This window comes from Trachypithecus francoisi, unplaced genomic scaffold (assembly GCF_009764315.1).
Source record: "Trachypithecus francoisi isolate TF-2019V2 unplaced genomic scaffold, Tfra_2.0 Lachesis_group2, whole genome shotgun sequence".
Taxonomy (NCBI): domain Eukaryota; kingdom Metazoa; phylum Chordata; class Mammalia; order Primates; family Cercopithecidae; genus Trachypithecus; species Trachypithecus francoisi.
The window spans coordinates 160,799,813-160,813,190 of record NW_022681465.1 but is presented as its reverse complement, the minus strand read 5'-3'; the positions used below and the strand labels follow the sequence as shown (position 1 = coordinate 160,813,190).

The following is a 13,378-nucleotide window of genomic DNA, read 5'->3' as shown; positions in this document are numbered from 1 at the left end:
GAGGTAGAATATAATCAGTAATGCCAAGCTAGGCATTTTGAATTTGGTTCCTATAGACAATATAGAGTTACTATAGGTTTCTGGGAAGGGCAGTGATATAAGAGCTACTATATTTCTCAGTTAGACTAGATTTTGTTACAACAGAGGACCCTCAGATCACTAAGACTTACCCTAGTGAAGTGTACAGGCAACTTATGGGGCAACTACCCTAGTATACAGAGACTCAGATATCCAAACTGTTTAGGTGTTTTTGGCTCTGCCATCTCAACATAAGGCCATTGAGGTCACAACAGCAGGAAAAACAAACAAACAAACAACAGCTGGAAGAGAATGTTAACCTTGCAAGTAATCAGGGAAATAAAAACTAAAACAAATACTTTTATCCCCATCAAATTGGCAAAAAGCAAGTCTGATAATACAAAATGCAGGAAAGACTATAGAGGAAAACAATATTCTCATAAACTGCTAATGGGAGTATGAACTGGTATTTTTGGACAACAATTTTAGGAGTGGCCACTTTGGGGAGCAAATGTAAGATTACATTTAAAACATTTATACCTTATGACTCAATATTCCACTTAGGGTACCTACTCTTAAGATCACTCTGGAAGGACAGAAGGTGAAATAGAAGAAAATGGTACACACAAGAGATAGGAGACACTAGTAGAAGCACAAGACGATGGAGGCCTTACACAATTAAAAGTAAGCCACCAGAATTGTAAGATAGCTTCTAGGGGCCGAGCACGGTGGCTCACGCCTGTCATCCCAGCACTTTGGGAGGCTGAGGTGGGTGGATCATTTGAGGTCAGGAGTTCAAGATCAGCCTGGTCAATATGGTGAAACTTCACCTCCACTAAAAATACAAAAATCAGCTGGGTGTGGTGGCGGGTGCCTGTAGTCTCAGCTACTCAGGAGGCTGAGACAGGAGAATCACTTGAACCCAGGAGGTGGAGGTTGCAGTGAGTGGAGATTACACCATTGCACTCCAGCCTGGGCAACAGAGTGAGACTCTTTCAAAAAAAAAAAAAAAAAAATCTCACAACTGAAGACAAATGAAAATTTTCAGCTTGAGAGAGTACTCTAAAAGTGTCAATAGGGGAACAAAAATTAGGCAATCCAGGGCAAAACTTCATGGTATCAAGGATAAAAATAATAATAATAATAAAACAAAGACTGGACACAGTGGCTCATGCCTGTAATCCCAGCACTTTGGGAGGCCAAGGCATGAGGACTGCCTGAGTCCAGGAGTTTGAGACCAGATTGCGCAAGACAGAGAGACCCTGTCTCTACAAAAAAATCAGAAAATTGACCAGGGATGGTGGTGTGCATCTGTGGTCCCAGCTGTGTGGGAGGCTGAGGTGGGAGGATCCCCTGAGTCCACAAGTTCAAGGCTGCAGTGAGCCATGATCACACCACTGCTCTCCAGCCTGGGCAACAGAGCAGGGCCTTGTCTCTCTCTCTCTCTCTTTTTTTTTTCCCCTGTCCACCCAGGCTGGAGTGCAGAGTCACAATCTCAGCTCACTGCAACCTCTGCCTCCTGGATTCAAGCGATTCTCCCACCTCAGCCTCCCGAGTAGCGGGGACTACAGATGTGTGGCAGCATACCTGACTAATTTTTGTTTGTTTGTTTTTTTTTTTTTTGAGACAGAGTTTTGCTCTTGTTGCCCAGAGGGAGTGCACTATTGTGATCTCTGCTCACAGCAACCTCCGCCTCCCGGGTTCAAGTCATTCTCCTGCCTCAGCCTCCGAAGTAGCTGGGATTACAGGCAGGCGCCACCATGCCCAGCTAATTTTGTATTTTTAGTAGAGACGGGGTTTCTCCATGTTGGTCATGCTGGTCTCGAGCTCCTGACCTCAGGTGATCTGCCCGCCTCGGCCTCCCAAAGTGCTGGAATAACAGGTGTGAGGCACCGCGCCTGGCCTAATTTTTGTATTTTTAATAGACATGGGGTTTCACCATGCTGGCCAAGCTGGAGGACCACGTCTCTTAAAAAAAAAAAAAAAAAAAAAGAAGTAAAATAACAAACACATAACTAACTACTAACAAAAGTAATTAACAAAGGAAAAAAAGTTATAATGAGCTCAGACTTCTCATCAGCAACACTGGAGGCCAGAAGACAGTGTAGTAACTTTTTCAAAGTGCTAAAGGAAAAAGACTTTGGATTTATTATTTTATATTCAACTAAACAATTATGTTAAGAGTAAATATAAAGGAAGGCATTTATGATTCATTCTTCCCCAACCCCCAACAGAACTGTGCCAATAATACTATTTCAGCAAGAAAATTAATGAATTCAGAAGTAGTAAAATGCAAGTACATAGTAGCATAGGCAAAAACACATGAATAAAAATAAAACCAGTAAAATGTACGGAAAATGAAAAGAAGAATAAAAAAATTCTAAGTTTTATGTGTTTAATTGCAATCCAGAGTCAAAATTCCATCAACAGTAACATGACAGAAGGGGGACAGAGATATATACTCTTGTAAATACTTGACTTACACAGTAGAGTACCAATCCAGAATCCTGCTCATATAATGTTTGCTGGCATTTCTTGAAACCTTAGAAGCTGATTTTGAAATTTTCTTTGACTCTTCCATATTTGTTAATATCAGCACTCCAAAGGCTACCTTATTTTGCTGGTTACCTTAAAAAACAACCCCTATATCTCATTCTTAATTTTCTTTAAAGTTTTTTTTACATAGTCTCACTCACTTGCTTTCTACAAGTGGTTTAAAGCTTTGTAGTATAGTGCAGCTATCAAGCATCAGCAATGCTTGGCCATATAGGTGTCATTTTCACTAAAAAGGCCATTTAAGCCCTAGCCAGATAATAGCACAAATATACTGTGTACCTAGGCTTTTTTTCATCTCAATCAGCTGTTTGCCAAATGGACAGTGAATTTAAATGTCTTTCCAGAAGCTGCCTTTAAGAAAGATATGCAGTGAGCTAGGCCAGATAAAACAGAAAAAGAGACCATGATGCTATCATAGCATTTCTTCCTTAGTCACCATCAACAGGACAACCTTGAAACAAAGACATGATTTCAGACCATACTAAGAAGTGCCTCTATTGTGCCTGTCTGTATGCAAGAGAACCATAAAAAATCTTAATATATTAAATGTTACAATTTAAATGTTTTGAAAAAACATTGTTTTATAATACATACATGAGACAGGAAAGATAACTTGGGTGGCATCAAATTACAAACTATATAAATAGTCACTGTGTATAATAAAACTTACTGAATTAGAGCATATATTTTCCTACAACCTAGCCTGGAAGGTTGCGTAGCACTTTGCTTTTTTGTGAGTTACTATGTTTATTTAAAAATGACAAGTATGATAGATGACCTTAAATAGTCTCCAGCTGCTAATGGTTTACTATCCTGAAAATACTTAGAATCATTATTTAAATATTTTGACATAATTGATTTTCATGAGTATTTTCTTCACATTATTTCACTGCTTAAGAATTATCAACTAATCTTTGTAAAATAGCACAATTCAACTGTAAAAGAGCACAATTCAATCATAATTTATCTGACAGCATATTAATGAAACATGTCATATAATCTAGAAATTAGACTAACATACCTAAATATATCAGCCATTTAAGAAAATGAAGCAAGTTAGAGTATGATCACTGATAAGTACAGCAACAGCCATAATCAAAAAATAATTCAGTCTGAAGACAGTACATCTCAAACGCACTGCAATTTCAGTCTACAGATTTAAAAGGCACCTTTCAAATCTTCTTAGAGGTCACATTAGAATGTTTTAGATATTTAAATTTAAAAGCAAAATGGCAATGAGAAGAACTACTTTGTAGTTTTTATTTTTAAAGTTCAGAAAATTAAAGTGCAATAAAGCTCATTTACAATTCAAAATAAAATTTAATAACGGGATTAAATCAATTGCTAAGAAAATAACAATTACTTACTTTGGAGGCCCATGGTTGAAGACAATTGGCATAACAGCGAACAAGAAAAGCCATTTCCTAGGCTGGCAAGGGTAGTTTCCTTTTCAAACCAGAGCCACAGTGATGAGTATGGTGATAAAATTCTGTTAAGTTTCTTTTTACAAATCACACACCACTGCAGTGTTTATATAAAGGCAGCCTCTCCAAACCCCTTTTAAAACTGAAATCAGGAGCTTTCAGTCAAGTATTGTTCTAAATTAAAATGTTGACTTTAACAAGCAAATCACAATAAATGAAGATGTTTACAATTCTGGCTCAGAATATTCAAACACATACATGCGGCCTCAGGCACCTGACACAGACATGCAGAGTGGTAGCACAACAGTTAATACAGTATTAGTCAAAGCAAACCAGGCAACAGGCACCAAATCTGTGTTCCTGGATTCCGTGAAACCCTTCCTCTCTGTCATATAGCTTTGTCTTTTCTTCAGCTTATTTCATTCTGTACAACAAGCACTCAGTGATTCTTCTGCATCAAAAGCAAACATTGTATCCTGAAGATTAAAGTTTCTTCTTTATATTCTTAACCACCAGAGGTTAAAAAAAAAACCACCACCACCAACAACAACAAAAAAAACGTTGAGCAAATGGCAGTTAGATGTTATATGCTGTAACAGGTTTGTCCTGTAGAATGCCTAAGAGCCTCCAGAATTGTAATTATTTTCTCTATTCACATGCACTGTTTACAGCTCTGCAGCACTGCTTCTTATTCTAATGTATCAGTAAAACAGCACTGTTGATGTAAGTCTGGCTTTTCTGGTTAAACATTTTTATATAATATGGTACAAAACCACTATATCTTCTGCTAAAGCAAGACTGAATGTTACTGTCTTAATTCCTACTGTCCTTGCCTGTTTCAAAGCAGCTCCCTAAGGAGAAGCTCCTATTGATTCTATGCTCTGCAGTAAGATGAAATATCTAATAAGAAGGAAAGAGAGTGGGAGGAGAATAGAGCTAAAAGGATGACATCACCTGCACAGAAAGCCTCCAGAAACTGCATTAGATCAATTGGCTACTGTATCTGCAGATGTAGCCCAAAGAGCAATTTATTGAACACACACACACACACACACACCCCATCCTCCCTTCCATGAGACACGTCAGCAAGCTAAATTCTTTAAGAAAAAAATTGTCTTGAACACCCTTTCGACTTCACAGTTTTAAAAATCCATTTTGATTTTTAATTCTGTACATTGATACACAGCTATATTTGGGAAGCCATATTTCCTATTATTATTCAAATGTAATACAGTATTGTCCTCCCAAGGTAAAATTATAAGCTCTGATAAGATACCATGGCATTCCAAATAAAGAAGGCAGCCTAGGTTCTCAGATGTCACATGTATTTGTTAACAAGGGGTTTCTGCTTGCAAAATTTGCTATTTATCGAATAACTGTTCTGAAAGATACAAACTTCAGGATCACTCTAAATTAACATGAAGAATGTACAAACTAGTACTAGGATTTGTAGGTAGATAGTAAATTTAAATGGAAACAATAGAATTTCATTTTGCAAAGGGAAGCTGGAAAAAAATCACATGTACATCAATAGTTGTAGCATGCACCAACTCCTTTGAGAAAGAATAATCCACACCACATGGTACTTTCCTGTAGCCCAATGCTCAATTCCTAGAAAAAGACAAGAAGCTAGTAAAAGTAACTCAGAAGAAATCAAAGAAAATGATTAAACCTGCTTCCACAGTGTGGACTCAAAAAAATTGCCCCATTTTTCTACAGAAATTACAGAAAAAGATTTTATTTTGCCACACCCTCTTCCATCTGAAAACACAATACCACTAGTCCCCATCCTTGTTCTTCATGCTTCTGCTACAAGGCACTAGATACTCCAACTAAGCTTGTGATGGTTGCTCCTAATGGCCAAAGTAAGATAGTTCCCAACAGTAAAATACAGTTATACCTCCAGGCAGCAAAATTATGAGGAAAACAATCAGTGAACAAAGCAAAGCAATAGAATTATTTTGCTATATTCACCAAACACTTTTATTTGGGGAAAACGGGATGTGCAACATAACAGGACATGTTACCTGGGAGACAGGTATTTTAACAAAGGACTCCACTAACTGCAGAAGAAACATCTTGTCGTTAGGCACACAAAAAATAAGTTCTTCAATATCTTTGAGAAAAGTCTGAGTCACTTTCTGAACAACACTATGCTGCCAATCTGAATTACGCTGCTACTTATAAAACTAAAATTTAAGTTAAACTAAGTATAATTTTGAACAAAGACAAGTTATGGTTTCAAAACATGTAATTATTTAGATTTTCATAAAGTTTTAAAGAATGTTTTTCTGCCAAAATTCCAAAAGACACAATACCAAAATACACAATACCTGCATTTAAATATAAAATTAAATCTCACAAATGCAAACAAGCATGACTAGTTTTCTAAACATAAAATATGGAATATTTATACAGGTTGATTTTCTTTTTTTTTTTTTTTTGAGGCGGAGTCTCGCTCTGTCGCCCAGACTGGAGTGCAGTGGCCGGATCTCAGCTCACTGCAAGCTCCGCCTCCCGGGTTCCCGCCATTCTCCTGCCTCAGCCTCCCAAGTAGCTGGGACTACAGGCGCCCGCCACCTCGCCCAGCTAGTTTTTTGTATTTTTAGTAGAGACAGGGTTTCACTGTGTTCGCCAGGATGGTCTCGATCTCCTGACCTTGTGATCCGCCCGTCTCGGCCTCCCAAAGTGCTGGGATTACAGGCTTGAGCCACCGCGCCCGGCCACAGGTTGATTTTCAAGCACCAGTGTGTTTTTTTTTTTTTTTTTTTTTTCAGTTTAATTTAAATCAACCATACGTGAGTTGGAATTCCACTTGATACTTAATATTGTACCTTAATTAAAATCAAACATTAATCATTCTTTAAAATAGAAAAATGATAGTAGCTACTTTGTATGTACATGAAGACAAACTTTCACTAAAGATAAAATTTCTAAAATATGAGTATTTTACACATAAATATCAGTGGCAAGATTCAAGAATACTAAGAATTTCAACACCAGACAGTAATTATATTCATGTATTATGTATAGTCCAACAGAATATATTATAGCCAAATCAAAAAGCAAAATTTTAATGCACACCTTTCCCCCTTTTTATAAATCATGCTGATCAATACACAAAGAAGGACCTCAAGCTGGGTAAGGGAGACAGCCATCTCTTAGCTGCTTTAAAAAACTGCTGCCCAGTGTGAGAAATGTAATCCACTAGTGCCATATGTTAGACCTACTGTAGTAAACACCAACTCAGTAAAGGAACAAAACTCTCTTTTCCTTTAGTTTGACTTGCAAGTGAAGATGACATCACCCTTTACCAATCATCTCATAGTATCTTCGATACCAGGGAACTGTATAGTGAACCTATCATGCGAAATCTCCCTGTGTAACAATACCAAGAAAAGAAATGGGCCAAATTCCATACTCAACATGAGGATTCACAAGCATTCTGATGAAATAATGACTTTGCCTTTTAACTACTTAATGAAGAAATAAACATCCTTTGAAGAGAATAGTAATTTATCAAATAACTAAAATAAATGACTAGGTAAATAACCTATTTTTCACTTGCATCACTTTTAGAATTTTATCACGATCTCATCTCATTATCTTATCAATTCAAATGAATTAAATGCAGCAAAGGAGAATGTCCTGATCTACATATTGTCTAGGAATCACTACAAGACAGCCACTTAACGAACACATTTCTCCTGCATATGAAATGCCATGATGCTAACCCCTATTAATGAAATCTTTAGCTTTAGAAAGGTCTTTTGCACTACTATAAAATAGAGCAATGTATGTTGACTTTGCAAAGATTCAAATCATGACGAAATACTTTTATAAAAGTGTAAATGCCATGTAGTTATTAAAATTTATGTTAACTGTGCATATTATTTATAAACAAATATACAAACTGAAATACTTGAAATCATATTATTTAGAAAGCCAAAGATAAGGTTCTGATAGTTACTAAACTAACCATAAACGTATCTTTTATGTCAATATGTGACAACACTGAAAAGAAGGACAGGGAAAGGTTACCATAGATGAAGGTAAGCCATAAGAGGATATACATTCTAGGCATTATGAAAAACAAACAAAACTAATGATAACAAAAATTGGATTTATACTAACCCAGGTATTTTATTTACTTATTATATTAATAGTATTCCCAATCTGCAGTGAAATATTATAACCACAATTTAGAGAAGCCAAACTCCAAAGAAGTTAAAGAACAAAAGAAAAATTCTGTAGTTTTACAAAATAAAGAGGACACTCATTTCTGCATTTTAGTTGTATTTGATTTTTGAAATATAAACTTAAATTGTACTGATTTACAGAGTGAAAACACTTTAAGTCTTTTGGAAAATAAATGAATAAATGACTGCAATGGTCATAGGTAACACACAAGCCCTTTCAAAGGATCGTAACAATCTTTTCCACCCCTTTCCCTCCATGTTTAACATGAACATCTGAAATGCATCTTTGCAGTTATCAGACAGTTAACTCGAATTACTGGTGCCCCTCAGGACTTCTGCTTTCAAACTGCATACCTATTCCTCAGCCTTCATGAAGGAGGCGAGGCAAGAGTACCAGCATTCTTTTATTCTCTTGTAAGAAACAATGTGCTTCAGCATACTGTCATATATATATCCACTAACCGATCACCCCCATTTTTGTTGAAAATCTGTCACAGCCACCAGCTGGACACACATGCACTATGAAATATGATCCATCCTTAGGGAGTAATAGAGGAAGAAAAATCAAGAAAGAGAGAGAAACTGTCATCATCAACCAAGGTGATGTAAGCTTCTATAATTAGAATCAGTGAAATTGAAAGAACAATAAAAGGCACCACTATGCTTCTGCTTTCCCTCTAGGCTGTGTATCAAGAATCTTCACACCTACACAAAAGGAAACACTTTGTATACAGTTACTCAAGTATATGCAAACCTAAAGTTTCAAAACAGCATATTAATTTTCTTCAAAAACAGAGCAACATATATAAATGACAAAAAATGAACTCTCATTTAAAACCATCTTTGAATTACTGGGTTCCTTTGTATCCCTTGTTCATAAAGATAACCATTACAACCCTTCTCTACTTTTAAATACTACATTTTCTAGCACTGTAAAAGCCACATACACAACGTAGCACAGTTACTAAACACATACCAAATCAAACTAAACAACAGTCAGCATTAATTTGTTTGCTATGTCTGAGTAACTGTTATTCCCCTTCCAACTGGAACACCGTCATAATCATTGTCTTAGACCACTGGTATACATTAATATCTGAGTTGCTTTAAACAACTATCACAACAGCCTTCTTTAGCAATTACTCCATAAAATATTTCAAGTATGATAAAAAGTCTTTCTAATTCTGGTTCCCTGAGCAAATCTGTCTGAATTAGTATCACACCATTAAGGGAGGAAGAACTGCCCCAGACAACTAGAGGGGCATGCCCTGCTCTCCTCCTCTCGGTACTTAAGAATTTTATAGGCCGGGCGCGGTGGCTCAAGCCTGTAATCCCAGCACTTTGGGAGGCCGAGACGGGCGGATCACGAGGTCAGGAGATCGAGACCATCCTGGCTAACACGGTGAAACCCCGTCTCTACTAAAAATACAAAAAAAAAACTAGCCGGGCGAGGTGGCGGGCGCCTGTAGTCCCAGCTACTCGGGAGGCTGAGGCAGGAGAATGGCGGGAACCCGGGAGGCGGAGCTTGCAGTGAGCTGAGATCCGGCCACTGCACTCCAGCCTGGGTGACAGAGCGAGACTCCGTCTCAACAACAACAACAACAACAACAACAACAACAACAACAACAAAAAAGAATTTTATACATAGTGAATAATAAAGACACTTTTAAAATGCCTATTTACAAGTTACCAGTATTTATGTAGAAACTTAAAATAATTTTCATACCTTTAACACAGTAATTTCTGTAACTCTATCCTAAGGAAATAATCAGAGTCGTGTACAGATTTTCCCCTAAAAGTTGTTTGTAATAGCAGAAAAATTGGAAGATACGTGAGAATACTTCATTACACTCTTATAGCATTATATTAATATTGAAAATAATGTTTTGGAAAAAGTTTAACTGCATGAGAAACATAAACACAAGGATACATAACTAAACATTCAGCATCACCTAAATTAATTAAAATATTTAAATTAATAAAAAGATTTATAGTCAGCCCTCTGTTTCCATGGGTTCTGTACCTGCAGATTCAAAAAACTGTAGACCGAAAATATTTTGGGAAAATTCCATTAAAAATAATAGTAGAGTTTGGGGTGGTGGTGATTACCTCTCTAATCCCAACAGTTTGGGAGGCCGAGGCAGGCTATTGCTTGAGCCCAGGAGATCAACACCAACCTGGAAAACATGATGAAACCCCGTCTCTACAAAAAAAACAAAGTTAGCTGGGCTTAGAGGCATGTACCTGTAATCCCAGCTACTCAGGAGGCTGAGGTGAGAGGATCCCTTAAGTTGGGAGGTCAACGGCTGCAATGAACTGTGATCGTTCCACTGCATTCTAGCCTGGCTGACAGCGAGACCCTGTCTCAAATAAAATCCAAAAAAACAAAAACAAAAAACCCACTACAACAATAAAAAATAATTACAAATTTCAGTATAGCAACTATTTACACCACATTTACCCTGTATTAGGTATTGTAAGTAATCTAGAAATGATTCAAAATACAGTCATGCATTGCTTAACAACTGGGGTACATTCTGAGAAATGTGTCATTAGTCAATTTCATCCTTGGGCAAACATCACAGAGAGTAGCTACACAAACCTAGACAGTATAGCCTACTATACACTTAGGCTACATGGTGTAGCCTATGGTTCACAGGCTATGAACCTGCTCAGCATGTTACTCTACTGAATACTACAGGCAACTGTAACACAATGGTAAGTATTTGTGTATCTAAACACAGAAAACGTACAGTAAAAACAGGTAGGAAAATCTGATGTCATTTATGTGGTCTGTCATTATGCAACACATGACTGTATATGTAAGGATGTGCATAGATCACACAAAAATACTACAGCATTTTATAAAAGGGACTCAAACATCCTCAGATTTTAGTATCTGCAGAGGGTCCTGAAACCAAGCCCTTATGGATACTTGGGGACCATGGTACATTAAAAAAATTGTAAGTGACAGTAGCTATCTCCACTTTTAAGGATGATAGCAAATTCGTTTCCTTCTTCATACTCTTCTATATATTTTACATTTCTACAACAAGCATTTCTTCACAAAATTAAAAAAAAATCTGCTCTAACTTGGCTTTTGTCCTAGTTTTAGTTGTATCACTTCTATGCTTTTTCTCTATTTGTGGACTCAATACCTTCTAACTAGGTACAAAAACCTATCAAGAATTCCGTATTATTTCCTAGAAGATAAATGAGGAGAATTCTCCTAAAGGATATTAGATACTCGTGAACAAAAACAGAAAGTCCTCTTTTGTTTTTATGGTAGAAAGAACCACAAAGAATATACACCTGTTCAGAGTATTCTGGGCTGTAAATAAAGGGAGAAGAGAAGCAATATTGAAAAGCTGAAGATTCTCAGAGGTGGGGCTCCAAATTTCTCAGTAGTAGTGTGATCAGCACTCACTGTCTTATATACAAATAAGATTATCAAAGATCCCATTTGCAAATTTCCTGAGTTTAGAAGTAACAAAAGTCTGTTCATTCATTATTTCATTCTGAAATTACTTATGAAGTACCATATTAAAAACAATCAGGATTTATCAAGCCCACAAATACAAAATAAAGTTCACAATGTTAACAAGTTTCTTCATCAAACACTGACTTTCACTTAAACAGATCAAATTCTAAATTCTCCTGATGATTGATGTAACAATAGTGCTTACACCTCCTTTAGTTTGACTTGAATAAATGTTTAAACTTCTTGCTTACTGGTGCTCCATGAAGAGACCTCAGCAATCACATGTTTGTACCAAAGTCCTCTAGTTTTCATGAGGAGGTGGGGGCATGGACCTATTTCTTACTATAGGAATGGCTTGATGAATAAGACACACACACACAAACACACACACACTCTATAAAAGCAAAACATACTTGCAATAATACCTTAAGAGGTCACAGCCATGGTCAAGTAAAAGCACCCAGCCATTTTTCAGTATATCACCACAAAGGTGGTAAGTGATGTGGTGTCCTAATAATCACCTTTTATTGAGCTGCATTGACAAATGTACATTAACTCTCTAAACATACTCTGAATCTAAACAAAACATGGAGCACTGAAAGAGAATGGAGAATGTGATATAACCACAGGAATAGCAATGAGAAAGAACTGCCTGCTACATTAGTAATGTGTGAGCCTAAAATGAAAAAGTAGAGTCTAGTGTGTCATATCATCCTTCTACCCACTATACAAACCCAGAACAAAAGACTAGATGGAAAGAAAATACATAAAGGAGACTCAGCGAAGGGAAACCCTTCAAATTAAAAACCCCAATCCATAATGCTGCCATGGAAATCCTTCTTTGCAAATGTTCTTTTAGGAAGGGCTGGCTGGCTCCATGTCTGTGCAGACACTATGCTGAAGAAAGAGAGGAAGACTAGCACCTTATTCTGTCCCTGAGAATATAAAAAGCACCCTAAGCAACATAGAGAACAAGAAATTAAAAAAATTATGATCTAGTCTACTAAGGAACTTGAGATCTAGTTAATAAGACAACAAACATATAACCAACACTCATACAGACACACTGTTGGTTATTTAAAAAATACAGCAGCTGGCTGGGTGCAGAAGCTCATTTTGTCTATGATCCCAGTGTTTTGGGAGGCTGCAGTGATTAGACTACGTGAGCCCAGGAGTTTGAGACTAGCCTGGGAAACATAGTAAGACACTGTCTCTACAAAAAATAAAAATACTTAGTTGAGTGTGGTGGCACATGCCTGTAGTTCTAGCTACTCAGGAGGCTAAGGCAGGTCATTCGGGCCCAGGAGTTTGAGCTTATCGTGAACTATGATCGCATAACTGCACTTCACAGCCTGAGCAACAGAGCAAGACCCTGTCTCAAAAACAGCAACAACAACAAAAAAATAAACAGTAGCAAAAGGAAGGAGAAATCAAGGAGAAGGACTATAATTTCTTAACTAAAGTAGGCAAACACCAACAAAGTTTTTTAAACCTTTGAAGCATGTCCAGATTCATATTTGGCTCAATCATATTTCTATAAAAATGAGCACAAATGAGATCTGATATTCTAGAGAATCAAGTCAAAGAAAGGCACATTTGGTGAAACCAAGATGTTTCATGTTTATTGGTCCCGGTTTAATTTTACCATTTAACTCTACCTATGTACCAATATTAAAAATTCAACTCACAGGCCAGGCGTG

General features: G+C 37.0%; 1 protein-coding gene across 7 annotated transcripts in view; it reads right to left on the bottom strand.

Annotated features, from left to right (window-relative positions):
* The window catches only part of RAPGEF6 (Rap guanine nucleotide exchange factor 6), a 224,999-nt gene that overhangs the window by 105,405 nt on the left and 106,216 nt on the right, over window positions 1–13,378 (bottom strand). The gene's annotated exons all lie outside the window — the stretch shown is intronic.